The sequence below is a fragment of the Callospermophilus lateralis genome, chromosome 1, assembly GCF_048772815.1.
Source record: "Callospermophilus lateralis isolate mCalLat2 chromosome 1, mCalLat2.hap1, whole genome shotgun sequence".
Taxonomy (NCBI): domain Eukaryota; kingdom Metazoa; phylum Chordata; class Mammalia; order Rodentia; family Sciuridae; genus Callospermophilus; species Callospermophilus lateralis.
In genome coordinates this window covers 138424511-138444270 of record NC_135305.1, presented here as the reverse complement: position 1 = coordinate 138444270, position 19760 = coordinate 138424511, and the positions used below count along the sequence as shown (strand labels likewise).

The following is a 19760-nucleotide window of genomic DNA, read 5'->3' as shown; positions in this document are numbered from 1 at the left end:
GCAGCCAATCTGGAAATCAGTTCAAATATTCCTTGGAAAACTTGGAATGGAACCATCATTTGACCTAGCTCTCCCACTCCTTGGTTTATATCCAAAAGACATAAAAACAGTGTACTACAGGGACACAGCCATATCAATGTTTGTAGCAGCACAATTCACAATAGGCAAATTATGGAACCAACCTAGATGCCCTTCAGTAGATGAATGGACAGGGAAACTTTGATATATACACACAATGGAAAATTACTTAGCATTAAAAGAGAATAAAATCATGGCATTTGCAGATAAATGGATGAAGTTGGAGAACTTAATGGTAAGTGAAGTAAGCCAATCCCCCCAAAACAAAAGCTGAATGTTTTCTTTGATATGAGGATCTTGACTCATAATGGCGATTGGCTGGGAAGAGTGGGAGGAATGGAGGAACTTTATTATTTATTTATTTAAAAAAATTTTTTTGGAGGAACTTTAGATAGGGCAAAAGGGAGGGAGGGAAAAGGAGAGGGAAAAGGGGTAGGAATGATGGTGGAATGAGTTAGACAAAATACTTTGTGTACAATCAGTGTCTTGAAAAATTGTACTCTTTCTATATAATATGAAATAAATTTCATTCTGCCATCATGTATAACAAATTAGAATAAAAAACCCAGCAAATGTGGGGGAAAAGTGAGTAATAAAGACCACTGATTTATCCCAAATATAGTATGAAAGGTGAAGCAAAATGGAAAAAAAAAAGATATGGGACAGAGAACAAATAGATAAAAGTAAAAGAAAAATGTAGACTTGGAGCCAATAATTTCAATAATTACATTAAAGTGAATGAACTAGACAAACTAGGTAAAAAAACAGAGATTGTTTTATAAGTTAATTAAATTTAAAAATAAAAGATGAGGGAGCACTGCCTAGCTCATTTCCTGAGGCTTGACTAACTCTGATGCCAATACAGCAAAGGACATTTCAAGGAAAGAAAATTATAGAACACAGATCTAAGAACATAAATGTTAGGTCGGTGGTGGCGACTTGGTGGTGACTTAGTGGTGACTTAGAACAAAGCAGCCCGCGCTGGAAAGGAACATCAATCAAGTGCTGGCAGAAATGCCTGTCAATTGTTGATTGATTGTATATCCTCCTCTGAGAAGTGTCTGTTCAGATCCTTGGCCCATTTGTTAATTGGGTTATTTGTTTTTTTGTCGTTTAACTTTTTGAGTTCCTTGTATACTCTGGAGATTAGCGCTCTATCTGAAGTGTGAGGGGTAAAATTTTGTTCCCAGGATGTGGGCTCCCTATTTACCTCACTTATTATTTCTCTTGCTGAGAAAAAAAACTTTTTAGTTTGAATACGTCCCAATTGTTGATTCTTGATTTTAACTCTTGTGCTATAGGTGTCCTATTAAGGAATTTGGAGCCTGACCCCAAAATGGAGATTAGGGCCACTTTTTCTTCTATTAGATGCAGAGTTTCTGGTTTGATTCCTAGCTCCTTGATCCATTTTGAGTTAACTTTTGTGCATGGTGAGAGAAAGGGATTCAATTTCATTTTGTTGCATATGGATTTCCAGTTTTCCCTGCACTGTTTGTTGAAGATACTATCCTTTCTCCATTGCATGCTTTTAGCACCTTTGTCTAATATAAGGTAGTTGTGATTTTGTGGATTGGTCTCTGTGCCCTCTATTCTGTACCATTGGTCTACCCGCCTGTTTTGGTACCAGTACCATGCTATTTTTGTTACTTTTGCTCTGTAGTATAGTTTAAAATCTGGTATCGTTATACCACCTGTTTCACTCTTCCTGCTTAGAATTGCTTTAGCTATTCTGGGTCTTTTATTTCTCCAGATAAATTTCATGATTGCTTTTTCTATTTCTGCAAGGAATGCCATTAGGATTTTGATTGGCATTGCATTAAACCTATAGAGAACTTTTGGTAATATGGCCATTTTAATGATATTAATTCTGCCTATCCATGAACAAGGTATATCTTTCCATCTTCTAAGGTCTTCTTCTATTTCTCTTTTTAGGGTTCTGTAGTTTTCGTTGTAAAGGTCTTTCACCTCTTTTGTTAGGTTGATTCCCAAGTTTTGTTTTGTTTTTTTTTTTTTTTTTGAGGATATTTTGAATGAGGTGGTTGTCCTCATTTCCATTTCAGAGGGTTTGTCACTGATATACAGGAATGCCTTTGATTTATGGGTGTTGATTTTATATCCTTCCACTTTGCTGAATTCATTTACTAGTTCTAGAAGTTTCTTGGTAGAAACTTTTGGGTCTGCTAGGTATAGGATCATGTCATCCACAAATAGTGGATTTAAGTTCTTCTTTTCCTATTTTTAGGCCTTTAATTTCTATAGTCTGTCTAATTGCTCTGGCCAGTGTTTCAAGAACTATGTTGAATAGAAGTGGTGAAGAGAGCATCCCTGTCTTGTTCCAGATTTTAGAGGGAATGCCTTTAATTTAAAAATGCTCACCATCTCTAGCAGAGAAATGCAAATTAAAACCACTCTAAGATACCATCTCACTCCAGTAAGAATGGCAGCCATTATGAAGTCAAACAACAACAAGTGCTGGCAAGGATGTGGGGAAAAGGTACACTTGTACATTGCTGGTGGGACTGTAAATTGGTGCAGCCAATTTGGAGGGCAGTATGGAGATTCCTTGTGTTGCAGTAATTCACATGCAGGTCAGCATGGGAAAAGAAAGAAGAAGCAGAGCAAGCGAAGCAGCAGCAAAAAAGAAAGAAAGTCCTTTATTGTGTACAAGCAATCTTTTTATAGTATTGTGAACAAAAAAGGCAGCCTTCCAACATCAATAAATCAGGTCTTTCAGCTAATTAAACATAGCATACAGAAGTTTTACTTTCTAATCAGAAGTGACCCGCTTCTCATGGCTAATCTATTCTCGGCCCGGAGTATGTTGAGCTGTGCTCTTTGTTAAGAACAGATAATAAAATTTTTCTCAGCGCCCTCCTAGCCCACTTGGCAGAACATCCCGTTTGCAGGCAAGTCCTCCCAAGGACAGCAGACACCTCGTTTTCAAGCATGTCCGCTGTTACCTTATCTAAACCTTGAAGGAGCCTCTCGTTTGCAAGTAGGCCCTCCCAAGGACAGCAGACACTTCGTTTTCAAGCATGTCCGCTGTTACCTATCTATACCTTGACAGAATATCCCGTTTGCAGGCAGACTCCATCAAGGACAGTAATAGTAACACAGTCACATCTGATTCTCTACACCTTGGAAAGCTGGAAATGGAACTACCATTTGACCCAGCTATTTCCCTTCTCAGACTATACCCAAAAGACCTAAAAAGAGCATACTACAGGGACATAGCTACATCAATGTTCATAGCAGCACAATTCACAATAGCTAGACTGTGGAACCACCTAGATGCCCTTCAATAGATGAATGGATTAAAAAAATGTTGCATTTATACACAATGAAATATTACGCAGCACTAAAAAATAACAAGATCATGGCATTTTCAGGGAAATGGATGACATTAGAGCAGATTATGCTAAGCGAAGTTAGACAATCCCTAAAAAACAAATGCCGAATGTCTTCTCTGATATAAGGGAGGTGACTCAAAACAGAGTAGGGAGGAAGAGCATGAGAAGAAGATTACCACTAAACAAGGAAGAGAGGTGGGAGGGAATGGGAGGGAGAAGGGGAATTGCACGGAAGATGGAAAGAGACCCTCATTGTTACACAAAATACATATATGATGGTGTGAGGGGGAAGGGAAAAAAGAGAGAGAGAGCAATGTGTCACAGTAGATTGGGTAGAGAGAGGTGATGGGAGGGGAGGGGAGGGGGGATAGGGAGAGCAGTAGAATACAACTGACACTAGTATTGCTGTATGTATATACATGGCTGTATAATCAATGTGATCCTGCAATCTGTACAAGTGGAAAAATGAAAATTCATACCCTATTTGAATCAAATGTATGATATGTCAAGATCAAAAAAAAAAAAAAGAAGAAGAAGCTGATGTGATAAAGTAGATAAAAATTTCTCCATGACTGGGGAGAGGACTGGTAGGACAGGATAGTTATATTTTCAAAACAATTGTAGGATATTTAAAGAATTAAAAAGTTAACAAGTATGAATAACTAAGTTTGCATTAATATTCTTTTAAAGTCGCTATATTTTTTTATGCTGCTTAGTTTGCGTGGCTTTTCACATTAAGTCCCTTATAAGAAAAAGTTATAGGATAATATCTATCTCTGCTGGTTCTTCTCTTCCTTTCTGATGAGAGGAAGTATCCAAAAAACATTTTTAAGTATTTTGTCAAAAATGTTTTTTCTTTGTCTTTCTTGGCTTGCTATTATGTGTTCATTGACGGCAGATCATTTTTTCCCCTCATACACAGTATTCAAGTTAAAGTATTTATTGACTAAATTAAGAAACTGAGATGGGTGTATTAAGATCTTTATTTAAAATTACAAGTTCATAAAGATTATCTTTGGAAGCAAATGTGATTTAAAGCTCACCGGACAGGGAAATGGGAAAAAACTTTCAGGCTTTTTGAGATTCGCTCCTGTCTTGCCCTCTGCTCTCTGCACCCGTCCTTCCCCCAGCTCTTCGCATCTGCTCTCCCTCCCAGCGGTACCCCTCTCCCTCCCTGCCGCTGCTTCCCTCCCCCTCCCTGCTGCCACCTCTGCAGCCGCTGCCTGCAACCCTGTCTGTGTGCTTCCAGTCTGCCTGGCCACCAGACACACGCGCACCCTCCCTGCCTCCCTTGCTGGCGCCTCATGCATGCCTCCCTCTGCCAATCGGTTGGGCAGTAGGTCCACCTCACTGCAGTGGGTGGGATCTCCGGATCCCTCTGAGCCTCCTCCCACCGCTCTGCTCACCTCTTCTACTGATAAGCCCTTTCCCCTCCCCCCACTCACACCTCTCTTCTCCTGTCAGTTCCAGACACCCAGTCCCACCAGGCCCTCCCACCAGCTAACCCAAAGCTCCTTTGTCTTCTCAAAGAAATAGCTGCTGCTGAAGGGATCATTCGAATATACATCCCATTTTCACTTCAAGATCTTTCCCAGAATCCAGATGAAAATCCAGCCTTATTTCTCAACCGCCTTACAGAGGCCCTAACCAAATACACTAAGCTGGATCTCAAGTCTCCCACCAGGGCTACAGGGTTGTTAGCAACCCATTTCATCACTCAATTGGCTCATGATATTAGAAAAAGCTCAAATGAGCTGAGGAGGACCCTCAGATCCCTATGAAATCTGGTGAAAATGGCCTTTAAAGCAGGCTTCATTGCAGAAAAAGGTAACACCCCAAACCCAGGCCTTGGCAGCGACCCTGAGGCCTATGTCTCCAGTAAAAGTTTTAGAGGTGAATCAGCATTTCTCTCCACCAGAGGCTTGCCTCAAATGTGGATGTGAAGGTCATTGAGCTTGCCAATGCCCAAACCCATGGCCTCCTCCCAGGTCATGCCCCACCTGTAAGCAGACAGGACATTGGAAGATTGATTGCCCCATGGCTGGCCTTTCCTCGGTGCCTCTACACAGGGGTATGACCAATCAGGTGATCCCTTCTCTTGAACTATTGGGGTTCGCAGAAGACTCGAAGACCTCCATCACCCTCGCTGAGCCCAGGGTAACGCTCCAGGTAGTGGGTAAGTCCATAAACTTCCTTGTAGACACGGGGGCTTCCTATTCTGTCTTGCCTGTCCACTCTAGGCCTCTGTTTCATTCCCAGGTCTCAGTTATAGGGATTGATGACAAACCCTCCTCCCCAAACTGAACTGCTAAGCTGGCCTGTGCCCTGGAGGGACACCCATTCACCCACTGTTCTGATTATTCCACCTTGTCCAGTTCCTCTCCTAGGCAGAGATGTTCTCCAATTACTAGGAGCCACCCTCCAAATATACCCCAAGACTACTACCACCCATCTCCTTCTTCCTCTAATTCTTACCCCTCTAATGACCTGACAGAACCTACTGTGCCATTGCCCCCTGATCTAATTGATCCCCAGATCTAGGACATCTCCACGCCGGTCATATCCTCCCACCACAAGCCAGTTCGTACCCAACTGAAACACCAAACTAAATTTCCTTCGCGTCCCCAAGACTCCCCCCTACCCCCGCAACACTCCCATATTGCTGGTACGCAAACCCTCAGGAGCCTATCACTTAGTCTAGGACCTCCGCCTAATTAATGAGGCAGTTATTCCCATCTACAGGTGGTTCCCAACCCTCACACTCTTCTTTCTCACTTTACTATCCTGGATCTTAAAGCTGCCTTCTTCGCAGTGCCTCTGCATCCTGACTCTTATAACCTCTTTGCCTTCACATGGGAAGACCCTACCTCCTCTAGGTCTCAACAGCTGACATGGACAGTCCTACCCCAAGGCTTCAGGGACAGTCCCTACCTCTTTGGTCAGGCCTTAACACAGGATTTAACTACTTGTGACTTGGGGATAGCACTCTCTCACAGTTGGATAGAAGCCTTCCCTACCTCTAGGGAAACTGCTGACACCGTCGCCTCCATCCTCATTGAGCAGATTATTCCCAGGTTCGGACTTCCTGCCTTCATCCAGTCAGACAACGGTCCAGCCTTCATTTCTCAGATTGTTCAACTAGTATCCAAAGGCCTTAACAACACTTGGAGGTTCCACATCCCCCACAGACCCCAATCCTCGGGTAAGGTTGACAGGACTTTGGCATTCTCAAGGACCATCTCACCAAACTTGCTATTGAACTCAGACTTCCCTGGCCCAATCTTTTGCCATTGGCCCTCACCTGAATTCGGGCAACCCCTAGAGCCCCCTCAGGCCTTAGCCCCCTTTGAGCTGCTCCATGGGCGCCCTTTCTTAATCAACCAAAGCTTTCCAGTTACTTCTCCCCTTGTGTCCTACCTACCCTATCTCACACTTCTATACAAACTCCTAGGGGAACATGCAGACCGGTGTCTTCCTATGCCATTCTCTGTCCCAATACAACCAGGAACTGAATTGGACTCCCTTCAACCGAGTGACGCAGTCTTACTTTGACAGCTGCATCCTCAGTTATTGGAACCTGGCTGGACAGGGACCCCATACAGTCATACTTCCACCACGCTGGGGCCCACCAAACTCAAAGTTTCTCACCAACCCTCTCCTGTTACTAATCATTAATCTTTCTCAAGCTTCTATCTTAACCCACAGATGACGCTTCTACATCCAAGCAACATGGCAACAGGATGGCACCACCCGCTCTCAGTTTATGGGTCAAGGCGATTGCCCTTTCACTGGCTTTAATTGGGCCGTCACCCTTAATGTTACTGGATTCAACCAGGCCACCTCGTCCCACTTATGTTCAGCAATGCTGTGCTTCATAGAGCATTTGCCTACCATGTGTGAGACACTGGGCTCAATCCTCAGCACCACATAAAAATAAATAAAATAAAGGTATTGTGTCCATCTACAACTAACAAAATATTTTTTTAAAAATTGATAAATTGGGCTTCATCGTAAGTAAAATTTATGCTTTAAAATATTGTATTAAAATTAAAGAAGGTGGAAAAAATTTAAAGCATTGCAAGGCACAGTGATGCATGCCTGTAATTCCAGCGATTCTGAAGACTGAGGAGTATTGCATGTGTGAGGCCAGCCTGAGCAACTTATAAAAAGGGCTGGAAGTCTAGCTCAGTGGTGGAGCACTTGCCTTCCATATGTGAGACCCTGGGTTCTATCCCCAGTACCTCCCCAACACACACACAAATTAAAATAGTAAGTGTTGACAAGGATGGATCATTATCCCTTATTTCTGGTTGGTTTTGGTGTGGCCAAGGCAGACCCTCTCTGCTGGAACTTGAGCCATGATGGATATAGAACAGCTGTACCTGGATTTTATTCTCAAATAATGAGAATAGTGGGGTTATAAATTTCAATAACCAGGCTATATTACATTTAAATATTGAACACTGGCTATATATAGAAGGGAAATGTTACAGAGCTCACTCTCTTTTTCTTTTATAATTTTTTTTGAAAATTGTAGATGGACAGCATGCCTTTATTTTATTTGTTTATTATGTGGTGCTGAGGATTGAACCCAGTGCCTCACATGTGCAAGGCAAGTGCTTTGCCACTGAGCTACAGCCCCAGCCCAAGTTCTCTCTTTTGATATAGTATTCATGAGCATTCCATTCTGACACTTAAAATTAACAGGAATAGAGGGCTGGGACTGGGGCCGGGCACGTGTTAGGCACCGTGCTCTATTCTCAGCATTGCATATAAATAGAAAAGAAAAGAAAGGTCTATCAACAACTATATATAGGGGCTGGGGATGTGGCTCAAGCGGTAGTGCGCTTGCCTGGCATGCGTGCCACCTGGGTTCCATCCTCAGCACCACATACAAACAAAGATGTGGTGTCCGCCGAAAACTAAAAAATAAATATTAAAAATTCTCTCTCTCTCTCTCTCTTTAAATATATATATATATTTAACAGGAATAGTGAAATTCGTTTATCTTTTGGTTCCCAAGGATGGTTCCACATACAAAAGGAAAGGAATACCCTATATTAATATATAATACATATATTAATATATAATAGATATTATATAATATATAATACCCTATATTAAGATGATGAAGGAAGAAAACCACACAATTATTACAACTAATGCAGTAAAAGCATTTATTTATTTATTTATTTTATTTGTTCTACTTAGTTATACATGACAGCAGAATGCATTTCAAATCATTGTACACAAGTAGAGCGCGACATTCCAATTCTCTGATATACACTATGTAGAGTTGCACCATTCATGCAACCATATATGTACCTAGGGTAATGTTGTTCATCTCATTCCACCATCTTTCCTGCCACATATCTGCACCCCTCTCCACCCTCCCCTTTGTCCAATCCAAAGTTCCTCCATTCTTTCCACATCCCGCGCCCCACCCCATCATGCATTCCCTAATCAACGAAAACATTCGGCCTTTGGTTTTGGGGGATTAGCTTACTTCTCTTAGCATGATATTTTCCAACTTTATTCATTAACCTGCAAATGCCATAATTTTATTCTCTTTTAATGCTGAGCAATGAAACCCTGTGCATACAATCTTCCATTGTGTATATATATACCTCAGTTTCTTTATCCATTCATTATTGATGGGCATCAAGGTTGTTTCCACAGTTTAACTATTGTGAGCTGCTATAAACATTGATATGGCTGTGTCACTATAGTATGTTAATTTGGGGTATAAACTGAGGAGTGGGATTGCTGGGTCAAATGGTTGTTCCATTCTAAGTTTTGTAAGCAGTCTCCATACTGTTTTGCAAAGTGGTTGCATCACTTTGCAGTCCCACCTTTCTCCCCACATCCTCACCCACTCATATTATTGCTTGTATTCTTTTTAAAAATATTTTTTAATTGTTGGTATACCTCTATTTTATTTATTTACATGCAGTGCTGAAAATCTAACCTAGTGTTTCACACATCCCAAGCAAGTGTGTGCTACTGCTGAGCCCCAGCCCCAGCCCCAGCCCCAGCCCCAGCCCCAGCCCCAGCCCCAGCCCCTCTTGCTTGTATTCCTGATAACTGCCATTCTGACTGGAGTGAGATGAAATCTTAGTTTGATTTGCATTTCTCTAATTGCTAGAGATGTTGAACATTTTTTTCATATATTTGTTGATTGCTTATATATCTTCTGAGAAGAGTCTATTCAGTTCCTTAGCCCATTTATTGATTGAGCTGATTTTTTTTTTTTGATGTTAAGTTTTTTGAGTTCTTTACATGTCCTAGAGATTACTGCTCTATCTGATGTGCATGTGGTAAAGGTCTCCTCCCAGTCTGTCTTCTCTCTTCACATTATTGATTGTTTCTTTTGCTGAGAAGAAAATTTTAGTTTAAATCCATCCCACTTAATGATTCTTAATTTTACTTCTTGTGCTTTAGGAATCTTGTTAAGGAAGTCGGGGCATAATCATACATGATGAAGATTTGGGCCTACTTTTTTTTCTGTTAGGTGCAGGGTCTCTGGTCTAATTCCTAAGTCCTTGATCCATTTTGAGTTGAGTTTTGTGCATGGTGAGAGGTAGGGTTTAATTTCATTTTGCTGCGTATGGATTTCCAGTTTTCCCAGCACCATTTCTTGAAGAAGCTATCTTTCTCCAATGTATGTTTTTGGCACCTTTGTCTCATTTGAGATAACTGTATTTGTGTAGGTTTGTCTTTGTGTCTTCTAATTTTTTGGGGTGGAGGGGTACCAGGGATTGAACTCAGAGGACCTTGACCACTGAGCCACATCCCCAGCCCTATTTTTTATTTATTTAGAGACAAGATCTCACTGAGTTGCTTAGTGTCTCACTTTTGCTGAGGCTGGCATTGAACTTGTGATCCTCTACCTCAGCCTCCTGAGCTGCTGGGTGTGTCTTCTGTTTTGTACCATTGATCTACATGCTTATTTTGGTGCCAATATCATGCTGTTTTTGTTACTATTGCTCTGTACCATAGTTTAAGGTTCCATACTGTGTTGTTTCCTGCCTCACTTTTCTTGCTAAGGATTACTTTGGCTATTCTGGGTCTCTTATTTTTTCAAATGAATTTCACGATTTCTTTTTCTAATTCTATGAAGAATGTCATTGGAATTTTAATAAGAATTGCATTAAATCTGTATAACAGTTTTGGTAGTAGTATGGCCATTTTGACAACATTAATTCTGCCAATCCAAGAGCATGGTAGATCTTTCCATTTTCTAAGATCTTCTTCAATTTCTTTCTTTAGTGTTCTGTAGTTTTCATTGTACAGGTCTTTCACCTCTTTTGTTATATCTTTTTTTGAGGCTATTTTGAATGGGGTAGTTTTCCTCATTTCTCTTTCAATAGATTCATTGTGTGTGTGTGTGTGTGTGTGTGCATTTGATTTATGGGTGTTAATTTTATATCCTGCTATTTTGCTAAATTCATTTATTAGTTGTAGAAGTTTTCTAATGAATTTTTTGGATCTTCTAAATATACAATCTTATCATTAAAAAATAGGGATAGAGTGATGCCTGGAGCTGTCACATTGGAGCTGAGCGCCCCCTGGCTTTGAGTGATGGAAACATGGAGACTGGCTTCTGCTGCATGTGGAAGCAGATGGATCCCCATTTCCACTCAGCAGGGCAGTGAAGTAATGGGAGTGAGCGTTACCCAATGGGAGTGGGCTACTTTCTTGTTCTTTTGTAATACTACCCCTTACCTTTTTTGGTTGGAATGTTCTATCGAACAGCTCCCCTCAACAGGATGGTTTCAGGTGTGCTCTCTCTCTCTCTTTTTCTCTGCCTCTCTTGCTTCCTTGGGGCCAAGGAACCATCACTGAGCCCCAAGAAAAAGGTATTTTCTGTGCTTCTGTGTGATTATTTAGCACCAACCCAATTCACCTGGAGTGATCCTGACTGATTTAGTCGCTTGTCGCAGCAGTTTGAATTCTTCTTTTCTATACATAATCTCTTTAATTTCTCTCATCTGTCTGATTGCTCTGACTAGAGTTTCAAGGACTGTGTTGAATAGAAATGGTGAAAGAGAGCATCCCTGTCTTGTTCCAGCTTTTAGAGGGAATGCTTTCAATTTTTCTCTGCTTAGAATGATGTTGGCCTTGGGCTTAGAATAGATAGCTTTTACAATCTTGAGATATGATTCTACTATTCCTAGTTTTTCAAGTGTATTGAACCCATGAAGAGATGCTGTATTTTTTCAAATGCTTTTTCGGCATCTATTGAGATAATCATATGATTCTTGTCTTTAAGTCTATTGATGTGATATATTACATTTTTTGATTTTCATATATTGAACCAACCTTGCATCCCTGACAGTAAAAGCATTTAACAAAATGTGACTTATACATACAATGGAATATTGTCATCAAAAAGAATAGAGATATCATATAGGTTGCAACAACAACAACAAAAAAGATCCTTGAAATGCTACATGAAATAAGTCAGGCACAAAAGAACAAATATTATAAGATTATATTTACATCAACTATCAAGAATAGACAAATTCAAGCTAGGAGTGGTGATGCATGCTTTTAATCCCAGAAACTTGGGAAGCTGAGGCAAGAGAATCACAAATTCCAGGGCAGCCTGGGCAATTTAATATGAACCTGTATCAAAATAAAAATTTTAAAAGGGTTGGGGGTGTAGCTCAGTGGTAAAGCACTTGCCTAGCATGTGTAAAGCTCTGGGTTTAACCCTCATCACCACATCCCCACACACACACCAAAAAAAAAAGAATTCTCTGTCTTGATTGGTAGTGATAATAGTTACAGAGATGTATTTGCTAAAATATATCCAACTGTACACTCAAAATGTGAATTTTATTGTATCTATTCATCAATAAAGTTGTTTTAAAAAAATCAAACAAAAACCCTAGCTCCTCCTATCTTCTACAAACCAGATCCTTGGTCCTCTTCCAACCTGCAGGCCTGTCTCCTGTACCTCCTCCTCAAACCTAATTCCCACTCCGCACTTTTACTTTCCCTGAAAGTGTCCCACCAGAGGTTATGACTGCAGCTTCTTGTGGCCACTACCCTGCCCTGAGATGCTGACAATTTCCAAGCTCTCTCTGGTACCCTCCAAACCAAAGGTGCCCTGGATTTCTCCCTCTGATGTCACCTACACCAACATCTGACTATATATTTTCCCCTTTCAGTCACTCTGTGTCCCCATCTCTACCATGGTACCTCCATCTGTCACACTGCCAAACCAAAAAATTGGAGATTCCAAGATCACGCTTGTTGTTTCAACTCCATGCCCTGATACCGAGGGCTACAGATTTATCACCCTATCCCTCTTATTCGTCCCCTCCCCACCCTCCCCACCCTCCCCACTGCCAGAGTTCAAGTTCAAATCTTTTTTTTTTTTGTCTGAACCACCACTTTGACTTTCTTCTTGGCTCACCTGCCACTAACCCAGGCCTCCTGTCCCCAACCAATCTCTACAATGATGTCAGATTGACTTTCTGAGACTCATTTAACAAACATATATTGAGCCCCTACTCTGTGTCTGGCACTGTTTTAGGAGCTGGAAATGCAGCAGTAAATAAGCCAAAGGAGATCTCTCCTTCATAGGGCTTACAAAGAATCATTCTAGTCAAGGAGGCAGACAATGCAAAAGATAAGTAAAAGCGTAGGTTAGAATTGGGCACTAGAGTTGGAGTGCCTGTAACACCAGACACAAAGGAAGTAAAAGCAGAAGACTTATAAATTCCAGTTAGTTTGGGCAACGTTGTGAGACTGTCTCAAAATGAAATTTAAAAGATGCTGGGAGTATAGCTTAGTTTTGTGGTAAGTTAGAAATTTGCCTTGCATGTGCAAATCCTGGGTTCAGTCCCTAGTAACACACACACACACACACACACACACACACACACACACGGATTAGACAGTGTGTTAGCCAATCCCAATGATTCTGGCTTTCTGTTATTTGTGCCCCTGTTGTCTCCTCCTCAGTGAAAAGGCTAACAGATGTAACCAGCTGCAGGAATAGCGGTGACTGAGGTCAGATCATAGAAACTGTTGTGGCTTTCACCTTGCTTTTTCTTGAATCACTCACACTAGGGAAGCCAGCCACCATGTTGTAAGAAAACTCAAGCAGATCTGTAGAGAACCCCTGTGGTGAGGAATTGAGACCTCCTGCCAATAGCCAATGAAATGATCTTGAAAGCAGATCCTCTAGCCCCAGTCCCAGATGTATGCAGACCTGGATGACAGTTTGAAAATGTCACTGCAACCCATAAGAGGCCCAATCCAAAAGCACAGGACCAAGCTGCTCAGAAATTCCTAACTTACCACAATGATATGAGATGATAAATGTTTGCTCTTTGAAGTTCCTAAATCTTGGAGTGATTTCATATGCAGGAATAGATAATTAATGAAGACAACGAAAAGAGAAATGGTGGGGCGAGGGAAAATAGGGATGTGAGATTGATAGTATGGAGAGGAGGGCTGGTGTAGAGCACTTGTCTAGCATGTGTGAGGCACTGGGTTTGATCTTTGACACCACATAAAAACAAACAAATAAAATAAAAGTTAAATTCTTAAAAAAAAAAAAAAAGAGCACACAAGAGAGACTAAAATTTTAGAGACCATTTCCAGAAACAGCTGTAGGAGAGTGATTTTTAAAAGGAGGGTGGGGTGGGGGAAGCAAGTCACATGAATATTTAGGAGGACAGCATTCCTGGTATGTAGATGTGTGTCTGGTGAGTTCCAGATACAACTATGAGGCTATCATGACTGCAGCAGAGTGAGTGAGTAGAGTAGGGATGAGGATGGAACTTGCAGGGGACCAGAGGTACAGAACCTCATTTCTATGGTAAGAAATGGAATGGGAGCCCATAGTGGATTCACAGCAAAGGAAAGGATATGGTCTTGTTGCAGGAACAGATGAGGCAAGGCACTGAAGATAGCAGGAAACAGTTTTATTTGGCTGCAACAGATTCAGAGGGCACAGCTTTTGCTGTAATCAATCAATCCCCTGAACCCCGAATTCAAGTAGTTTCAGAGTTTCATATCCAGCATGTTAGGGAAAAGGCTCAGAAGTTCACAGTCTGCAGAAGTTCACATAAAAGCAGCCTTTTTTTTTTTCACTGTTTTGGGCAAGTTAACCCTTCAAGGACAACACCTAAGGAGAGAGAGCTTCTTCTTCCCTCTTTCCTCTTCCTGCCAGCTGTTACCATGGTGCCCAGTTGGTAACATATCTTAAAAATATAGACATCTATATTTACAGCTCATTTACATTTACCATGGAGCCCAGTTGGTAACATATCTTAAAAATGTAGACATTTACATTTACAGCTCAAGGCCAGAGGCCTTATTTTTCACATTTCTACAAACTACTGTATTGGATATATTTGTGAAAAACTAGTAAGGGGGTGTCCAGCAGCTGGAGTGTTGGTATCTTCTCGGCCAGTGGCCAAGTAAAACAGAGCGACATGAAAATAGGAAGTTTATCTACATTGAACTCTTTTGCAGACTCTTTTGCTGACAGTCCTAAAATCAACCATGGTGAAGATTTCTTTAGAATCCCAAGTAAGAGTTTTCTGTGGAGAAAGAGGGTGCCACTTCAGTCTCACTCTAATAGAATCATCCAGATGCTATGTGCAAAACAAACTGAAGGTGGGCAAGGAGAACCAGAGGGACTAGGTAGGAGCTATGACAACAACCCATGCCAGTCAGAAAAGAGATGTAAAGAAGGGACAGAGTGTGGATATACTGGTAAGGTGGAAACAACAGAATTTGTGAATGAATCAAATATGAGGAAAAAGTCAAGAATGACTCCAAGATTTTTAGATTGAGTAGCTGTAAAAAAAAAAAAAAAAAAAAGGAATTATCATTTGTTGGGATGAGAAAATTCAGGAGGAGAAAATTTGGGGAGACAACAGGAATTTACTGTACTGATGATAAGATCATGGATTCGGATATCCAAGTGGAGAGATGTCAAGCACAGCTGGATTCAGGAGCCTGGAGTTCAAAGCACAGATGTTGGCAGGAGAAAGAAAGTTGGGAGTCATTAGCTTGGATGGCAGTGAAAGCACAAGAAACATTTTCCAAGGAGTGAACACTGATAGAGAAAAGGGAAAGCACTAGAAGACTGAACCCTGGGTCCTCCAGCCTTCAGGTGTAGGAGAGATGATGGACCAGCAATGGAGATCCAGGAGCTCCTAGTGAGACAGGAGGAAAACCAGGAGGGTGCTGCCCTTAAGTCGGGAGAGAGCTTGTGAAGAAGGAAGAGTCATCACCACCGGCAAAAGCTGCCAAAAAAGTTGAGCAACATGGAAGTTGCTGTGAACTTGATAGGGACAACCTTGGCACCGCTGTGGGACAAAGTCTACTTGGAGAATGGGAGGACAGATATCAGGCAAGAAAACATGGAAAACTCATCAGAGGAGTTCTGGCTTAAAGGGGGGAAAAGAGGCATGGAGTGGGAGGTGGAGAGGAAAGTACAACAAGATTTCAACTGTAGGGAGAGCAAGCACCCTGCTTATATGAGGGTGGAAAAGATGCTGGAGAGAGGGCAAAAGTGCTTTTGCAGGAAACGAGAGGAAAGCTGCTCTGATGCAAAGGACTGGGGTTACAGGGCAGTGCTACCCAAAGTCTGGTCCATAGATCACCCAAATTCTATTAGATCTGATCAGGATTTTATGATAGCTGAATTTTCTTTTTTAAAAAAATTTATAAATGTCTCTGTGTTTCACTGGCCTGGGCGAGCATGTGGGGGAGCAGCCCGAGCACAAAGCTACAGGGCTGGGCCCTGGGGCCAGGCCCCAACAGTTGCAGAGAAATTGGCATAACTACTTCAGGCCTCCAGGATGGCAATCCATTTCCGTTCACTCTTTCCCTTGGCATTGCCTGGAATGTTGGTGCTCCTCGGCTGGTGGTGGTTTTTCTCTCCTAAAAAAGAGCAGGTCAGCAGCAATGATAAAAAGGTGGATACTGGTGCTGTGGTGCTGAGGGCCAGCCCTGACATCAAGAAATCGCTCCCCATATAAGAAGCCTGTCCTGAAGTTGCGTCCACACCCCGCAATGTCACACAGACACTAGAAAAGGAACAGTCCACTGCAAGCAAGCCTTCTGTGGAGCCCCCAGCCTTGCTGCGCACACACCCAACCTGTCACAGATCAGAGTCCTCAGGCTGCCTCCCTAACCCCACGGACACAAGATCTCAACCAGGAACACGCAAAGATGACAGTACAAAGGTGGAACTCGCCCTGATGGGTGACAAAGCCAGATCTGTTCCTCTTGAGTGTCCCCTCCCATCTCCTAAGGATGTGGTGTTCCCCCATGAAGCCATAGAGGTGTGTAAGCAAGAGGTGGTGTTCAGTAAATCACCAGGGAGGGGCTGGCCCAGCCAGTCTGTGTGTGCTGCAGAGAAGCATAGCCCTGGGGAGAAGGCAAGAGAGATGCGTGGAACCGAGGGGACCGGTGACTCAATGTTGGGGGAAAATGTACTTGAAGAAGGCTTGTTGTCCCAGGAGCGTGTCTCAGAATTGGAGAAGAGCAAGACCCTCAGCCTGGCCCCCTCGGGAGGCGGAGGAGAGAAAGGAAGCAGTGGCCCCTTCTCCCCTCTGAGAGAAGAGTCCGTAGTTGGAAAATTGTTAAGTAGCTCTGGCAAGTTGGCTCACGCAGAGCTGGCAAAGGATGAGGAGATGCAGGCATCTGAGATCCAAGATGACAGTACCTGGGACAGAGACATGGAGGCAGAACAAGGCAAAAAGGAGAGCTTGGATAAGAATGAGAGGATTGAACAGGCTGCCTTCCAGATAATCTCCCAGGTGATCTTGGAAGCAACCAAAGAGGTGCTGGCCAGCACGGGGGACAAGATGGCAGATCAATTATATCAGGCCTCAGACAGTCCGACTGTAGGGCAGGTGGAGAGCAGTGCCCGAGCCAGCCAGAAAACTGTCCTGGGGCAAGACACTGCACAGGCTGCTCCAGCCGCAGTGGGGACAGCCGCTGGTGCAGTGGACTCTGCCCTTCCCTTGGCCAGGCCCACCAGCAGAAAACCTGCCTTCACCAAAGACCCATGTGAGCTGCCTGAGCAGCCCACTGTCCAGGCCCACCAAGGACAGTAAGCCAAAGAACTCCACACATCACATCTCCCTGGCTTCCTGCCCACCTCCAGCGAGTCCCCTCAGAGTCAGTGGACAAGGCAAGCATCCTGGCGGAAGATGCCACCTGTGCTACCTGTGTGTCAGACAGCCAGAGTGTTCCTTCCGTGGCCTCCTCCGGGCAGTGCTCGGATTCCGTCAGCACTTCAGGGCTTGAAGACTCTTGCACAGAGACCAACTCAAGCCCCAGGGACAAGGCCATCACCCTGCCGCTGCCGGACAATACTGTGCCCTTCAGTAATGGGGTGCTGAAAGGGGAGTTGTCAGACTTGGGGACTGAGGACGGAGGGACTGTGGATGCAGAAGCAGATCATTCGGGAGGTTCCCACGGGAACAACATGGATTCTGTGGATAGCTGTTGTGGCCTCAAGAAGATCGACAGTTTCCAGAATGCCCAGGCAGGCTCCAACCCTAAAAAGGTTGACCTCATCATCTGGGAGATTGAAGTGCCAAAGCACTTAGTTGGTGGGCTAATCGACAAGCAGGGGTGGTATGTGAGTTTCCTGAAGCAAATATCTGGTGCCAAGATCTATATCTCAACGCTGCCTTACACCCAGAACATCCAGATCTGCCACATAGAAGGCTCTCAGCATCATGTAGACAAACCTGATTGGAAAAAAGTCCAAGGAACTGAACTTCAGCAATATTTATGCTCCTCCACTGCCTTCACTGGCACTGCCTTCTCTACCAATGACGCCCTGGCTCATGCTGCCTGATGGCATCACTATGGAGGTAATTGTGGTCAACCAGGTCAATGCCGGGCACCTGTTTGTGCAGCAGCACACGCACCTCACCTTCCATGTACTGCGCAGCCTGGACCAGCAGATGTACCTCTGCTACTCTCAGCCTGGAATCCCCACCTTGCCCACCTCTGTGGAAATCACCGTTATCTGTGCTGCCCCTGGTGCAGACGGGGCCTGGTGGCGTGCCCAAGTGGTTGCCTCCTGCGAGGAGACCAACGAGGTGGAGATTCGCTATGTGGACTACGGTGGATACAAGAGGGTGAAAGTAGATGTGCTCCGGCAGATCTGGTCTGACTTTGTGAACTTGCCGTTCCAGGGAGCAGAAGTCCTTCTGGATAGTGTGATGCCTCTGTCAGATGATGACCACTTTTTGCCTGAAGCAGATGCAGCTATGAGTGAGATGACAGGAAACACAGCGCTTCTGGCACAGGTAACAAGTTACAGTCCAACTGGCCTTCCCTTGATTCAGCTGTAGATGGAGATGGAGTGGTGCTGATAAACCGGTCACTGGTGGAGCGAGGTCTCACGTAGTGGGTGGACAGCTACTACTCAAGCCTTTGACCCTGGCTCCCAGAGCCATCACTTGAGTCTTTTTTTGCACTGTTGAAATTGGGATTGGCACTGAAGGCAAAGAGTTAACATCAGAGTAATAAACATCATCCTCTTTCTCCCCATTCTGTAGGTCCTATCGAGAAGATGTTCTTCTCCGAGGAAAAAGGATGAGACAGCAGGTTCTTTTCAAAGACATTGGACAGTGTTAACCTGAGTGTTTAAAAAGAAATATTGAAGGGAAGCAGTTTCAACCAGGTTGTCCTGTTCCCCCTCCATTCCATTGCCATCTGCTTCCTTCCCACCCTCTCCACCAAAACCCCACAGACTCTAGTGGGCTGACCACAGGACATGCTTGGCTTGCCGCTAAGGGTTTCTTTTACTTCAAAGTGTTTCTTCAGGGAGCCAGCCATGAACTGACTGACTGGTCAATTTCCTGTATGGCTCAACATAAATGAATTGGTGGTGTTTGATCAGTTTTTATACACTTCCTCTAGGTCTGTAGGAACCCAGACTTTTTTAATGCAGATGTAAATATGGAGCAATTGTCACACCTCTGGCCCTTGTTTTTGGGAAGGGGAACTGTTATCTTGCCAAGACTGGTTGTAATTTATAACCATTTTCTATTTGTGCAAATTCTGTAAATAATGTTTAAAAATGTATTATTTTGTACAAGATACACTGGAGAACAAAGGGAACTCAAGGTTTTCCCACACGCTTCACCTGTAAGTAGAAGTTAATCCTGTAGAGGGCAGTTGCCAATCCTGGCTCCTCTTCCAGGAGTTTCAGGGATTCCTGCATATTGGACAGCTGGCTGTATGGGATAGATTGTCATTTGGGGAATTTTTGATGTACACATTTTTTTTTTAAAGTAACTCAGTGACTACCTTGCAGTGGTGTGTTTGATT

At 43.2% G+C, this 19760-nt stretch overlaps 1 pseudogene; it reads left to right on the top strand.

Annotated features, from left to right (window-relative positions):
* Window positions 1–16230: 16230 nt before the first annotated feature.
* LOC143407807 (A-kinase anchor protein 1, mitochondrial-like) lies at window positions 16231–18944 on the top strand (annotated as a pseudogene).
* The last annotated feature ends 816 nt before the right edge of the window (window positions 18945–19760 follow it).